Below are 13478 nucleotides of genomic sequence, written 5' to 3'. Positions count from 1 at the left end.
TACGGCAACAGCTGCTAGAACATTAATTTCTCCCTCTTCTCCAGTCACTTTATTTGTTTCGAGAACGGCTTCTAATTGTTACTCTACCAGTTCCTCGTAGCTCATTACAGATAAACTTATTGCCAAACAAGCGTCGAGATGGGTGACTATCAGTATATCTATCAGCGTACTGTCATAAGAGACGACTGAAAGGGACCCCAGGGCTTCTCCAATTGAGAGAGTGGGTTGTCAACCACGGGGCCCTGAGGTGAGCCCTGGCATTGAACTGATTTCCGTTTATCCTATCGGACCTCCATTGGTCAACTCTTGCTATTTTCCGACCCCGACGGTATTTTATTTTCCACAATTTGCTTTACGTCGCACCGACACAGATAGGTCTTACGGCGACAATGGGATTGGAAATGGTTAGGAGTGGAAAGGAAGCAGCCGTGCCCTGCGTTTGCCTAGTGTGAAAATGGGAAACCACGCAAAACCATCTTCAGGGCCACCGACAGTGGGGTTCGAACCCATTATCTCCCGACGGTATTAGATTATTCGAGGCCTAGGGAATACTTCATTTTCACACTCTTCATGGCCCTTGCCTTTCTTTGGCCGATTTATTCATTTTTCGAAGTGTTGGATCCCTTCCACTATTTCCCTCTGATTAGTGTTAATAGAGGACGGTTGCCCAGTTGTAATTTCTGTTAAAACAATAATTACCACCATCACCACTCTCTTAACGTACACATTGCACAAAATCACGGCATTCTTTCTGCATTCACCTTACACCAGGACCATCCAGGATTTTTCCGGATTTATAAATGGTATCGTCTCCAGCCTATCCGAACGACTTCCTTCTAAGCAATATCTCAAACTAATGAATAGGAGGTCGCATTGCGACCCGTATTACAGGATGACTGTCTGTTAGTTCATCAGCCCAGAGCCTGGTTGGATCCTCAAATAGCACCGCCAAAGACTAAGCAGTTATAGGAAAACCAGAAACACCAATGGTAGTACCAAAATGAGGCGTACTAAGCAAGGCGAGGAATGAGGTAGTTTGTCATTACTTTCCTCACTGGGCCAGACAGTGCCACTGTAGCCCAAATAACTCTATGAGCAATACCTTTCATGAAACTCCGATGCACTGGTCGTACTCTAATGTCATTACTTACTATCACCCGTACCCCAGCAGCTTCCATATTGTCACAGCCATGGACGAGTTTGGGACCTCAGTGGAAGCTACACTTTGCTCTGGCCTGTGCCAAGAGATGGATGGAAAAGTACTGTATCCATCAAGAAATGACAACAGGCAGTAATAATAATTTCGTGTGACAATTTCTAGCCAGGTGCAGCCCTTGTAAGACAGACCCTCCAATGAGGGTGGGCGGCGTCTGCCAAGTGTAGGTAACTGCGTGTTATTGTGGTCGACGATAGTGTTATGTGTGGTGTGTGAGTAGCAGGGATGTTGGGGACAGCACAAAATCCCAGTCCCCGAGCCAAGGGAATTATCCATTGAAGGTTAAAATCTCCAACTCGGCCGGGAATCGAAGCCGAAACCCTCTGAACCAAAGGCCAGCACGTTAACCATTTAGCCATGGAGCCGGACACAGCAGGCAGTTATTACAGGATGTATGTAGGCTACGTTAGGTATTCGGCCCGAAGGCTGGTTTGATCCTCCACAGTTCCACTGAAAGCTATCAATAGATAGCCTAGGCGTCACTGAAGAGGCGTACTAGGGAAATGAGGAGTGAGGTAGTTTCGAGTTGCTCTCCTCACTGAGCCAGTAGGTGCTATTACATATCAGCCTGCCAAGACCACTAAAATGCATGCACCAACCGACCCTACCAGCGATATTTTCACACCGTTCATAACAGGAACTGGTTGCGTAAGGAATGTTATTACTAGCATCGCTCATACCTCGGTCACATTCATATTGTCAAAGCCAAGGATGAGACTGAGACAGGTCAATGAAAGTAACAAATTTCTCTAGCCCATATCAGAAGACATCGTGCAGTGTAAACACTACATCTCGCCAGCAGGGGCCTATTACAGGATATAAAACGTAAATATTAACCTACACACTAGTACGGCCGTGGGAGCCGCACATGCCCAAGTAGTGGCCGATCAATAGGAGCAGAGAGCACTCCCAGATAGAAATAATATATCATTAACTATTTGCACTAGGACCTTGCAATTAAAGCCACTATGATTCTAGTCGTCTTCATTTTTATTTTCTTCGGGTTAAACTTGCACCGACTCAGGTTTTTGGACGAAGAGTTAGGAAATGACTTGGGCTGGGAATGAAGAAACTGTGGTCTTAATTAAAGTACGACTCAACATTTGTCGGTGTAAAAATCGGAAAAAATGAAAAAATATTTCAAGGGCTGCCGATAGTGGGGTTCGATCCCCACCATCTCCCGAATGGAAACCAACAGCTACATGGGACGAACCAAGCAGCCAACATGCACGGTCTGATTTCAACTGTCCACCTGCTTGGTTAAATGATAAGCGTCGCGGTCTTCGATTCAGAAAGTCCCGAGTTCGATTGCTAGTTCGGTTGAAGATTTTATTTTCAATACTTAATGATGTCTTCAACACACATCGCACTGCCAATCACCCCACAAACAAGCAATAGTGAAATATGTATTGAAAGGTTCAGTGAAGAGGCATGCTTTAAATTAATCAGAATCATGTGTAATCTATCTTCTTCTATATAAATAAAATCGTAACGGCCGTATGTCTGTACATTGACTATTTTGGTGAAATTTCCGCACAGTTATCCGTTTCAGATGTAATAAAGACCATCTGCATATTTTTTAGCTTTGGTGTCTGTTTGTCCGTTTGTTTGTTTGTCTGTTTGTCTGTTTGTCTATAACTTGAAAACTACTGGATATATTTCTACCAAATTTCATATTTAGAATCCAACTGTCCATGGGTAGATTTTAGGACCAATATTGTTTCTAAATCCCAGAACTGAAGAAATCGATACCGGGATTTTGCACTCCCACAAAATATACACTACCTTCCTTATTGGAAATCAATTTCTAAACCTTTTTTCTCATATGCATCATTTTAAACGAGGATTAATAAGGGAGATATCATTAACGGACCGTTTTTCGGTACAAGTCCCACTAGACTTAACTCAAGAGCGGGTGCGGGTAAAGCCTATTTCTTATAACTTGAAAACTACTGGAGATATGTCAGCAAAATTCATATTTAGCATCCACCTGTCCAAAGGTAGGTTTTGAGGTCCTTACCATCTCAAATTCCCGGAATGGGAACCGAAATTGTGATTTTACTCTCCCACAATATATACAAGACTAACCTGACCGAAAATCGAACAACCTTAATAGATATCCATTTCTAAAACTTTTTTCTCATGTGCATTTTTTCGATAGAAGGATTAATAATGGAGATATCATGAACGGTTAGTTTTGCAGGCTATGTACAGCGAACATAGCCCGAAAGGTGTTGTACGTAGAGCAGATTTTTTAAATATATAAATAAAATCGTAACGACCGTGTGTTTCTAACTGACCATTTTGGCGAAATTTTCCTACAGTTACTCGTTTCAGGTGTAATAATGACCATCTGCATATTTCTTGGCTTTAATTTCCTGAAAGTCCTCATTTTTAACCCATTCCCTGAAGCTAGATTAAGGCACAGTCTGTCAGGCGAGCTAGAAAATAGAATTTTGGGAAAATTATATGTCATAGCCTGTAATCGATGGAAAGCTTCCAAGAGCTTTAAATATTTCATTTTTTACTCCAGGAGAATTTCGTTTCGAGGTGTTTCGCTGCTAAACGGTAAGTCGTATCACAAAACGGATGGAACATACTCAGTTCAATTTTGAGTGATCTACAACTTTAGTCCTATGACGTTTCATCAAATCTCTGTTCCTTATATGTTAGATTTGTTTCTATGTCTCGATTATACCTACATGTTGCCTCTTTGTGCACGTACAATTTCGTAGTTCGCATCACTTATACGAAAGGTGGAATCATCTAATTCTACACGAACGTAGGCCCACCCAGTATCCGTACGTGAGCCAAATTCTATGTTTGTAGCTGTCATATTAGTAGCCAATAGTAATGCACTGTGAGAAAACCTCACCCAAATTTCACCCAATTCAACGTTCCTAACTCAATTTTACCCATACATAGACGAGAAAGGAGAAAGTAGCACCAGGCATTTAGACCGCTAAATGAGACGTGTTATGGTAAAATCCGTTTGTCAATATGATGTGTCGTTTAGCAGCAGTTAATCTGTAAATGAAGATTTTCAATATTGTAAACATGCACATACTTCGTATGTCGATATCTATATATTCTTTCAAGTCGATTTGTAGCGATGTAGAAAGGGTGTGTTTGCCATTACAATTATAATATTTCATCGATAGTGATTCTCAGCAGAAGAGCGTCTGCTATTGTAATTATTACTCTCCACATCGACTTTGACTGGCAGTAAGAATGGGATCCTTCTCCAGCTCCGTTGTCACTAGGATTAGTAAGGAGGGACTTCCATTGTAATTAATAATTCGCCCTCGATTTGACTGCCAGAAGTCAAGGGAGCATGCAATTTCGTTCAAAACTCTCTAACCGATAGTGTTTAGGAGTAGGCAAGTTTGCCCGCCATTTTAAATAAATTTACCCATCTAAAATGTGACTCGCAATAGGCATAGTGGCCTTACTATTATAACGGAAACTCACCAACTCGGTGTGACTGTCATTAAGAAAAGGGGCCTGTCATTATAATGATAACAGCACAACCGAATTTTCACTGGCAGTAGGGAAGGTGCCAGCTATTATAATACAAACTCCTCAACTGTAATCAGTCTGGAAGTAGGAAATGTGCCTCCACTTGTATAAATGTCTGCCTTAGGCCCAAATTAAAAATAGGCCTATATTAAAAATAGTTATATATTAAAATAGGCCCAAGGCAGGCTTTTATACACGTGGAGGCACATGGTTCCGCTAGTGCACCTTCACTGCATTGTCCTACGTAGGAGGCTTGCATTGGTGTCTCAATGGCCTACTAGCCGCCCGCGTCTTGGAAAGGTGTAGCATTCCAACTGATGAGCCCACTGCCACACTGGGGCGAAACGCTGGTAATTTCACGACAGGGAAAGCCTAGAGACTTAAAGAGCTCAAATAATAATGTTAATAATAATAATAATAATAATAATAATAATAATAATAATAATAATAATAATAATAATAATAATAAATTTTACGGTTTTAGGAGACACCAATGTGCCAGAATTTTATCTCACAGAAGTTCTCTGACGTGCCAGTAAATCTTCCGAAACGAGCTTGACGTATTTGAGCACCTTCGAATACCACAGGAATGAGTCAGGATCGAACCTCCAAAGTTGGGGTCAGAACGCCAAGAGCCTCAACCGCCCTAGTTACTCAGCCCGGCCGAACCAAGTGTTACCTAAAGATAGTGCAGAGACAGGGTGCATTACCTGTTCCTTCTGGTGTTTTTATTACAAATTTCTTTACGTCGCAGTGACACAGATAGTTCTTATGACAACGATGAGATAAGAAACGTTTAGGAGTGGGTAGGAAGCGGCCGTGACTTTAATTAAGGTACAGCACCAGCATTTTCCTGGTGTGAAAATGGAAAACCACAGGAAACTTCTTCAGAACTGCTGACAGTGGGGTTCAAACCCGCTTCTTCCCGAATGCAAGCTCACAGATGCGCGCCTATAACCACAAGGCCAACTCGTTCGGTAGAAGAAGGAATGTGCTGTACGGAATTTATTCTTATTCACCTACACTTTGACAATAAAAATTGATTTTCTTTGCCTTTACAACGAGTTCAGGTTCGCTAACAAATAAACAAAACAGAAAACAAACTAATAATCCCGCTGCTTGTCACTCTCCCAACATCGCATAACTATGCAGGTATTTCTTTCTCCGGCAAAGAGTTATTGAACAAATGCATATTAAGGAGTAAGAAATATTTTTGTAAAGAAGCCTTTTGGCCCTTTAGTTCCCTTTATGCCTTTTTCCCTTTGGCCCTTTTGCCCTTTAGACACTTTCCCTTTAGTGCTCTTAAGCCCTTAAGTGCCCTTTAACCTTTTTATTTCTCTTTAGCCCTTTAGCGCCCTTTAACCAATTTTCCTTTTAGTACTTTAGTCCTTTTAGAAATTTGGTGCCCTTTAGCCCCTTTCCCTCAAGTATCCCTTTAGTTCTTTTGCCGTTTAGTGCCCTTGAGTGCCGTTTAGCCTTTTAGTGCCCTCTAGCTCTTTTGCTATTTTGTACTCAGCCCTTTTGCCCTTTAGCCCTTTTGCAATTTAGCCCTTTAGTGCCCTTTAGCCATTTATACATTTTGTGGCCTTTAGCCCTCAAGTGCCCTTTAGCCGTTTACTGCTTTTTAGTCCTTTACTACCCTTTAGCCCTTTTGCTCGTTGGTTTCTTTTAGACCATTTGCCATTTAGTGATCATTAGCCCTTTGTTCTTTGCTGTCCTTTAGCCTTCTAGCCCTTTAATGCTCTTTATCCCCATGCCCTTTAGTGCCCTTCAGCCCTTTATCCTTTACGTGGTTGCTCAACTCCAAAATCCCGAGGTCGCCTTCTAATGTTATTCTTACATAAGCAATGCATACGTAATGAGCCTTACACTATCTCCCTAGTTCCATTAGTACAATGTGTAGCCGCCATCTTGTTCAAAAGTAGAGCTCCGAATCCCTGAAGTGGCCTTCCATTCTTACGCCCTATGAGTGAAGCAGGGAATTAAGCCTTATAACATCTCCCTAGTTCAATTAGTACAATGTGTAGTCGCCATTTTGTAGAGAATTCCAAGTTCAGCTCCGAGAAGTCCCCCACCCCAAAGTTGCCTTCCAACGTTACGCCTAAGCCTGCACCCGTAGTCGTGTAAGGTTAACACGTGGCCAGCGTGAGGTTAAGCCTGCACTCTTAGCTAGCGTATAAAGCTATACCCAAACTTGTGTCAGTGAGGACACCTGGTTAGGAATACGCCTGGTCAGCGTGAGGTTAAGCTTGCACAATTACCTAGGGTGTACAGTTATATCCGAGCTGGTGTAGGGAAGGGCGGACGGTTAGGTTAACGCCTGGTCAGCGTAAATTTAAGCTAACATATAAAGTTATACCCGAGCTTGTGTAGGAAAGGGCAATCGGTTAGGTTAATGCCTCGTCAGCGTAAGGTAAGCCTGCACTTTTAGCCAGGTGTGAGTTGTGTTAGGTTAAGTTAACGCCCCGTCAGCGTAAGGTTAAGCGAACACTCTTAGCTAGCGTGTAAATTTATGTCCAAGCTAGTGTAAGAAAGGGCAGCCGGTTAGATTAACGCCTGGTCAGCGTGAGATTAAGCCTACACTCTTCTACATTAACGTTATGTAAGTTTAAGCCTTCACTTTTATGCGATTACCCCGGTTACCGAAGTTGGATCTGTAAGGTTAACGCCATTGTAAGTTTAAACCTGGAGTCATACCCGGGGGCCTGTGAGGTTAGGCCTGCACACGTAGCCACCTTAACATCATGTGAGGTTAAGGGCGTACTCTTAGCCAGCAATCCACATTTCCAAACGCCCGCGCTGAGCGTCATCCGTCAGAGGGAGCCTCTCCTAGGTGCCACAGGAAGCCGGAAGTTGCAGGAGCCCTGCATTTTGACTACTAAGTTGGTGTGAAGGTGGGAAACCACGGAAAACCATATGCAGGACTGCCCACGGTGGGATTTGAACCCACCGTACCCCTAATGCAAGTTCACAGTTACGCCACCAAAACCGCACGGCCAAATCGCTCGGTTTAGGTCGGATATTTTCCGACGTCATAAGGTCCTGTCTTGTTCGTGTAAAGGAACCCTTTTTACGTATGTTTATTGTAGTAATTATGCCTGTTGAGGACAGAATTTAAGCTTTTAGCAATACTTGGGTAATATCGCGTCTATAAATTGGTAGTTCATGGCCTTTAGAATAGATTTCTCCACTCACTATGAGGACGCACTGAATGAAATCCCACACTTCATCAAGCCGCACTCTCAGATTACAAGAAATGTGTAGAGTTTGTGACACACAAAACAGAGAAAGATGAGGAGAAACACGCTTGTTACTGTAAACCTTTCCAGTGAAACAAAGCTATACACAGAGCAAATGCACAAGAGAAGCTTTCCTGCGGATTCTGCTCTTCCACCACTTATGTAGTCATGTAAAATACTGCATTTTATTTCAGAAGAGTATAAAATAGGTATACTCATAAGAGCAGACAGCGAGCCACCAATGCTCTTCGAGAAAAATATACGGGAAAATTTATTTGACCACTAAGGCTTGAAACAATGTTTTTGTACGTCGACGAATGGTGTTTACAAGGACTTGAACTGCGCCTACGCAACATCTAAGAAATCTCCATGACAGAGTGCTCATTTCTTTCGAACATGCTTTAATTTGCGTCTTTTAACTGATCCTTTCTTTTTTGTCACAAAGGGTACATGAAGCACTTTATGGTCCAGTAAGGAATCACAATAAACAAATAAACAATAGTGGTCGATTGTATTAATGTATTGTATTAATGTCTATCAGCTTATATGTGTAAATATTACTTTAGTTATAATATGTAAATTTTTTAATTTTACTATTACGATATTATTATAATAGTCATGATCAATGTATCTTATTGTCTTTGTATAATTTATCCTAGGCTGATGATGACATATAGTTTTGTCGAAACCGGTACCAAAAAAGTTAATAAACGTGATGATTTAACAGATGTGTAGAAATTTTCACGTAATATATAGTATTGAAAAGGTGGATCTTATTATTTGCTTTGTTTATTGTGAATCTTGATTCAATACGGAACCCGAAGAATGAAATTCTTAACGTTAAATCCAGTAAGGAAAGCAATGGCAAACTATATCACACATTTATCTCTTTATGGCACCGAGTACGGTTTTGTGATTCTTTATAATCACATAAATTTCAGTTGTATTGTTTGAGGATACAGCCAGTCTTCAGGATCGAGACTTAACGGACATGCAGCACCTGATAATTCTTATTTACATCTTTTTGCACGGACAGGGAATTATGAAAATTCCAGAGCTGATTTGGGATTCAAAAGACTACGAGTTCGATTCCTGGTCCGGTGGGGATTTTAGCAGCGTCTTATCAGCTCCTCGGCTCAGGAATTGCTCGTCTTAATTCACACCTCTTGAAATAAACACAACACACCACAGCATCAACCACCATAGACACATGCAACAGTGAACACTTCCCTTGCACATAGGTTGGCATCGGGAAGGGCATCCGGTCGTAAAACTATACACAAGTGATACATTTGGCACCCACGACTCTAGTAGAGTGTGTGAAAAGTGGCAGAGAAAAAAGGATAAGAAATATGAAGTGTACGATATTTGGAAAGTTTATAGATCCGATTAGCTTGTTGCATCGCACAACATTCTGACGAAATCGAACAGTATCCTTAAATACTGGTCTCTTGTATTTGGGATTATGGTTGGGTTCCTGATTCGCGTTTTAGTCTGTGTAGACATGTTTCCTACAGACTGAGTGAGATATGCGGCAGGCGTTTATTCTAAGCAGAATGTTAAGGATGAGACTTCATAGGAATTGACGTGGGGTGGTGGTGGTGGTGGTGGTGGTGGTGGTGGTGGTGATTGTATTAGCAGGAGGAAGTACAACTAACGCAGAGGAAAAATTGGAAGATGTCCGACACTTCTAGAAAAATGAAAGATTCGGCAAAATTAAGGCAGGGGCCATGAAGGGGGTGTAAATCATAGACTAGACTCCCTAGGTCCCGAAAACCTAATAGCGTGGGGGTCGGAAAAGAACAAGACATGACCAAATGACGTCAGACAGAAAATATGAAAGTGAGGAGCCTGGCACAAAGAAGTGGGAGCACTATCACACCCAGCTAGGGCAAACGCGGTCGCCAACCAACGCCCCAACGCTGAGAGCCCCTGGTCCCCTTTTAGTCGCCTCTTAGGATAGGCAGGGAATACCGTGAAGTTGCATGTCTTGAATATTCCAACGTGATGTGAAAATCCACAAAATGCTAATGAACCAGAAGAAGTTCTCTATTTCATGCTAACCATGTAAGCCCACACCAAAAAATATATATGTATTTATATATATATATGTGTGTGTGTGTGTGTGTGTGTGTATTTTATTTATGTATTTATATGTATATGACATGGTATTATAGCTCTAATAAGTCTTCTTCTACCACTTGAATTATATTCAGTCCGAAGGCCTGTAGATACGAGGCGACGAACGCGTGGTAAGCGCGGCGAATCCTCTCCTCCAGACAGAAGTCACTGTCTCACCGTCAGATTGTCCCACGTAGGCTGAGTGAACCTCGAACCAGCCCTTTAAATTCAGGTAAAATTGCCGACCTAGCTGGAAATCGAACTCGGAGCCTCCGAGTAAGACGTACGCATTTTAACCCTCGAAAGAGTGGCCAGCCCGAAAGCCTGTACCAGTGCACTTTATTCTCGATCGTACTGTATATACTCATAAATGTACCAATAGCACATCCTACGTGAAGCCGTTATGAAATCAGTGTCAATGTAACAAAGAATTTCCTCTAACGCAATTGAACGTAAATATTATTGCTTCCAAGCTAAACTCACAGCGAACAAGTTACATTTGACTTTTGTATTTTTATCCCTTGCAGAATATCGTGTTCGAGTTAGCCTGCCATAATGTGTGCTGTCAACATATGTAGTGATGTGGAATTTATAACAATATCAATGCATACACTGTAAATTTAGCTATCAGTACTGCTGATGCGTACCAAGTTCCGAAACAATTCATGTGTGTCAATAACAAAATTTACGAAGTGCATTTGTCAGTGCTGGTGGTAGTGATTATTATTTTAAGAGGAAGTTCAACTAGGCAACCATCTTCAAAATATATTTGTCAGTCAGTGCAAAATTACTGGCATATATGTCAAGATATTTTAGTCGTAAAAATACAGCCTGCTTATTTGCATTTTGTCATTGAAGCTTGTTCAGAAAACAAATTGGTGTGCGACAATAATTCAACGCAATTTCATTAGCCACTTCAGCAATATCAGATTAATGTGAATTAAAGGGTAACCTACATAAAATCATTCAAAACAATTTTTGTTTTGAAATTGCTAGCATTTTATATTGGGAATGTAGTCCCAAAATGAAAAAATGAAATGAAATGGCGTATGTCTTTTAGTGCCGGGATATCCCAGAACGGGTTCGGCTCGCCAAGTGCAGGTCTTTCTATTTGACTCCCGTAGGCGACCTGCGCGTCAGGATGAGAATGAAATGATGATGACAACACATACACCCAGCCCCCGTGCCATTGGAATTAACCAATTAAGGTTAAAATCCCCGACCCGGCCGGGAATCGAACCCGGAACCCTCTGAACCGAAGGCCAGTACGCTGACCTTTCAGCCAAAGAGTCGGACGTCCCAAAATGATTTATTTGAATTCAGTATCTAAGTACACTGCTTTCTTTCTGAGTCCGTTCACTTTCCAGCGTTTTCTTTAACTGGACTCAACGAGGGACCCCAACTCTACCACTTCAAAGGCAGTGTTCTGGAGCGCGATACATTTGGTCGGAGATACAACTGGGATGGAGGACCAGTACCTCACCCAGGCATCCTCACCAGCTATACTGAATAGGGGCCTTAAGGTGGATGGCAAGATTGGAATGGATAGGCAAAGAGTAGAGACGGAAGTGGCCGTGGCCTTACGTTAGGTACCATCACGGCATTTGTCTGAAGAAGTGGGAAACAACGGAAAACCACTTCGAGGATGGATCCGGTGGGAATCGAATCACCTCTACTCAGTTGACCTCCCGACTCTGAGTGGACCCAGTTTCAGTCCTCATACCACTTTTCAAATTTCGTGGCAGAACCAGAAAATGAACCCGGGTTTCCGGACGTGGCGGTCCATCATATTAACCACCATACCATAGAGGCGGACACCTAAGTGCATTTAAAAAATTAAATTCCTAACACATGCGTGTCAGGTTCTACGCCAACTATTTCATGCATTCCTATTTTACATTTTCCCTGAACTCCTTACGTCTGCTTATTCAGGCATTTGACATTATCACAATTAGGAGTATTGAAGAAGGCTGTCAAGCGTCATTTCCGAATGGTCAGGCATAGCAGTTACCGCGGAGAGTCTGTTTTGATCGGAGAGATACACGGAGAAGTTGCGTGTTGCGAAATTCAAAAGTCATTTCCTGCACTTCCTTCTTCTGTGATAAATGTACCTTTTTATCTGTAACTACTACAGATATTGATAGACAGGTAGACTAAACACTGTCACACATTTTCCTGCAAGGGAATTACAAAAAGTCATATTATGGGCTTAAGAGTTTAATAAGTATGTCTTTTTTGTGAACTCTTCAAATTGAAACGTTAAATTATTGTTTAAAAAATAGGCATGAAGTTAAAAACTCTCCCAGGCATTAAATCTTCAAAGTCTTAGAAATCACTAAAACATACAAGGTCAAGGACCTCAGCGTTGCTGAGGGAAAGGTACATGAATATGACCTAATTCCAAATTTGAAAAACACTTTTTAACATTTTTTTCTAAATTAACTGATTAATTATTTTAGCTAAGAACAGTATATTTTGAATCAGTGTGCAATTTTTCATGATTCTAACCCAAATAGTTTTAAAGTTACAGAGAACCTATATAAATAAAATCGCAATGACCGTGTGTCTGTACATGGACTATTTTGGCGAAATTGCCATTCAATTACCCATTTCAGGTGTAATAATGACTATCTTCGTGTGTGTCAGCCTTTGTGTCTGTTTGTTTGTTTGTTTGTTTGTTTGTCTGTTTGTTTGTTTGTTTGTTTGTTTGTTTGTTTGTTTGTTTGTTTGTTTGTTTGTTTGTTTGTTTGTTTGTTTGTTTGTTTGTTTGTTTGCCTGCGTCCTTATAACTTGAAATCATCCGGAAATAGTTCAACCAGACTTCATATTAGGTACCAACTTGTCCTAGAACAAATTTTATGCCAATATTGTTTCTAAATCCCTGAACTTATTGAAGATGTATACGAAACCGAAACCGAAACCGTTATTTTGCACTCGCACAAAACATAAGTAGTAGAGCTGTGGAGATTCAGCTACCAGGCGTCAGCAATTTTTCTGCTGCCTCAGCAGGTTAACAAACTGTGACGTCACTGCTGAGTCAGCACCTGTGACATCACGACAACGTGCTATTGCTTGCAAACCAAACCACGTGCATTTTGACAGCTGTCAAGATGACAGTTGCCATCTTTAAACAACAGAACATCGCTAACCTCAGTACTGCCATCTTGACGGGTCTAAAACTCATGACTGCCACCTTATGCACGTGGTGGCGGGCAATTTACAATCCACGGGCTTTTATGACATCTGTTAAGGTGAGAGCTGTCATCTTTAAACACGTCGGTGCGGAATTTTAAGCATCGCTAACGACAGTGCTGCTATCTTGACGGGGCTAAACTTCATTGCTGCCACCTTATGCACGTGGTGGCGAGCAATTTGAAATCCAT

Source organism: Anabrus simplex, chromosome 7 (genome assembly GCF_040414725.1).
Source record: "Anabrus simplex isolate iqAnaSimp1 chromosome 7, ASM4041472v1, whole genome shotgun sequence".
Taxonomy (NCBI): Eukaryota; Metazoa; Arthropoda; class Insecta; order Orthoptera; family Tettigoniidae; genus Anabrus; species Anabrus simplex.
Note: the sequence above shows the minus strand (reverse complement) of the source record.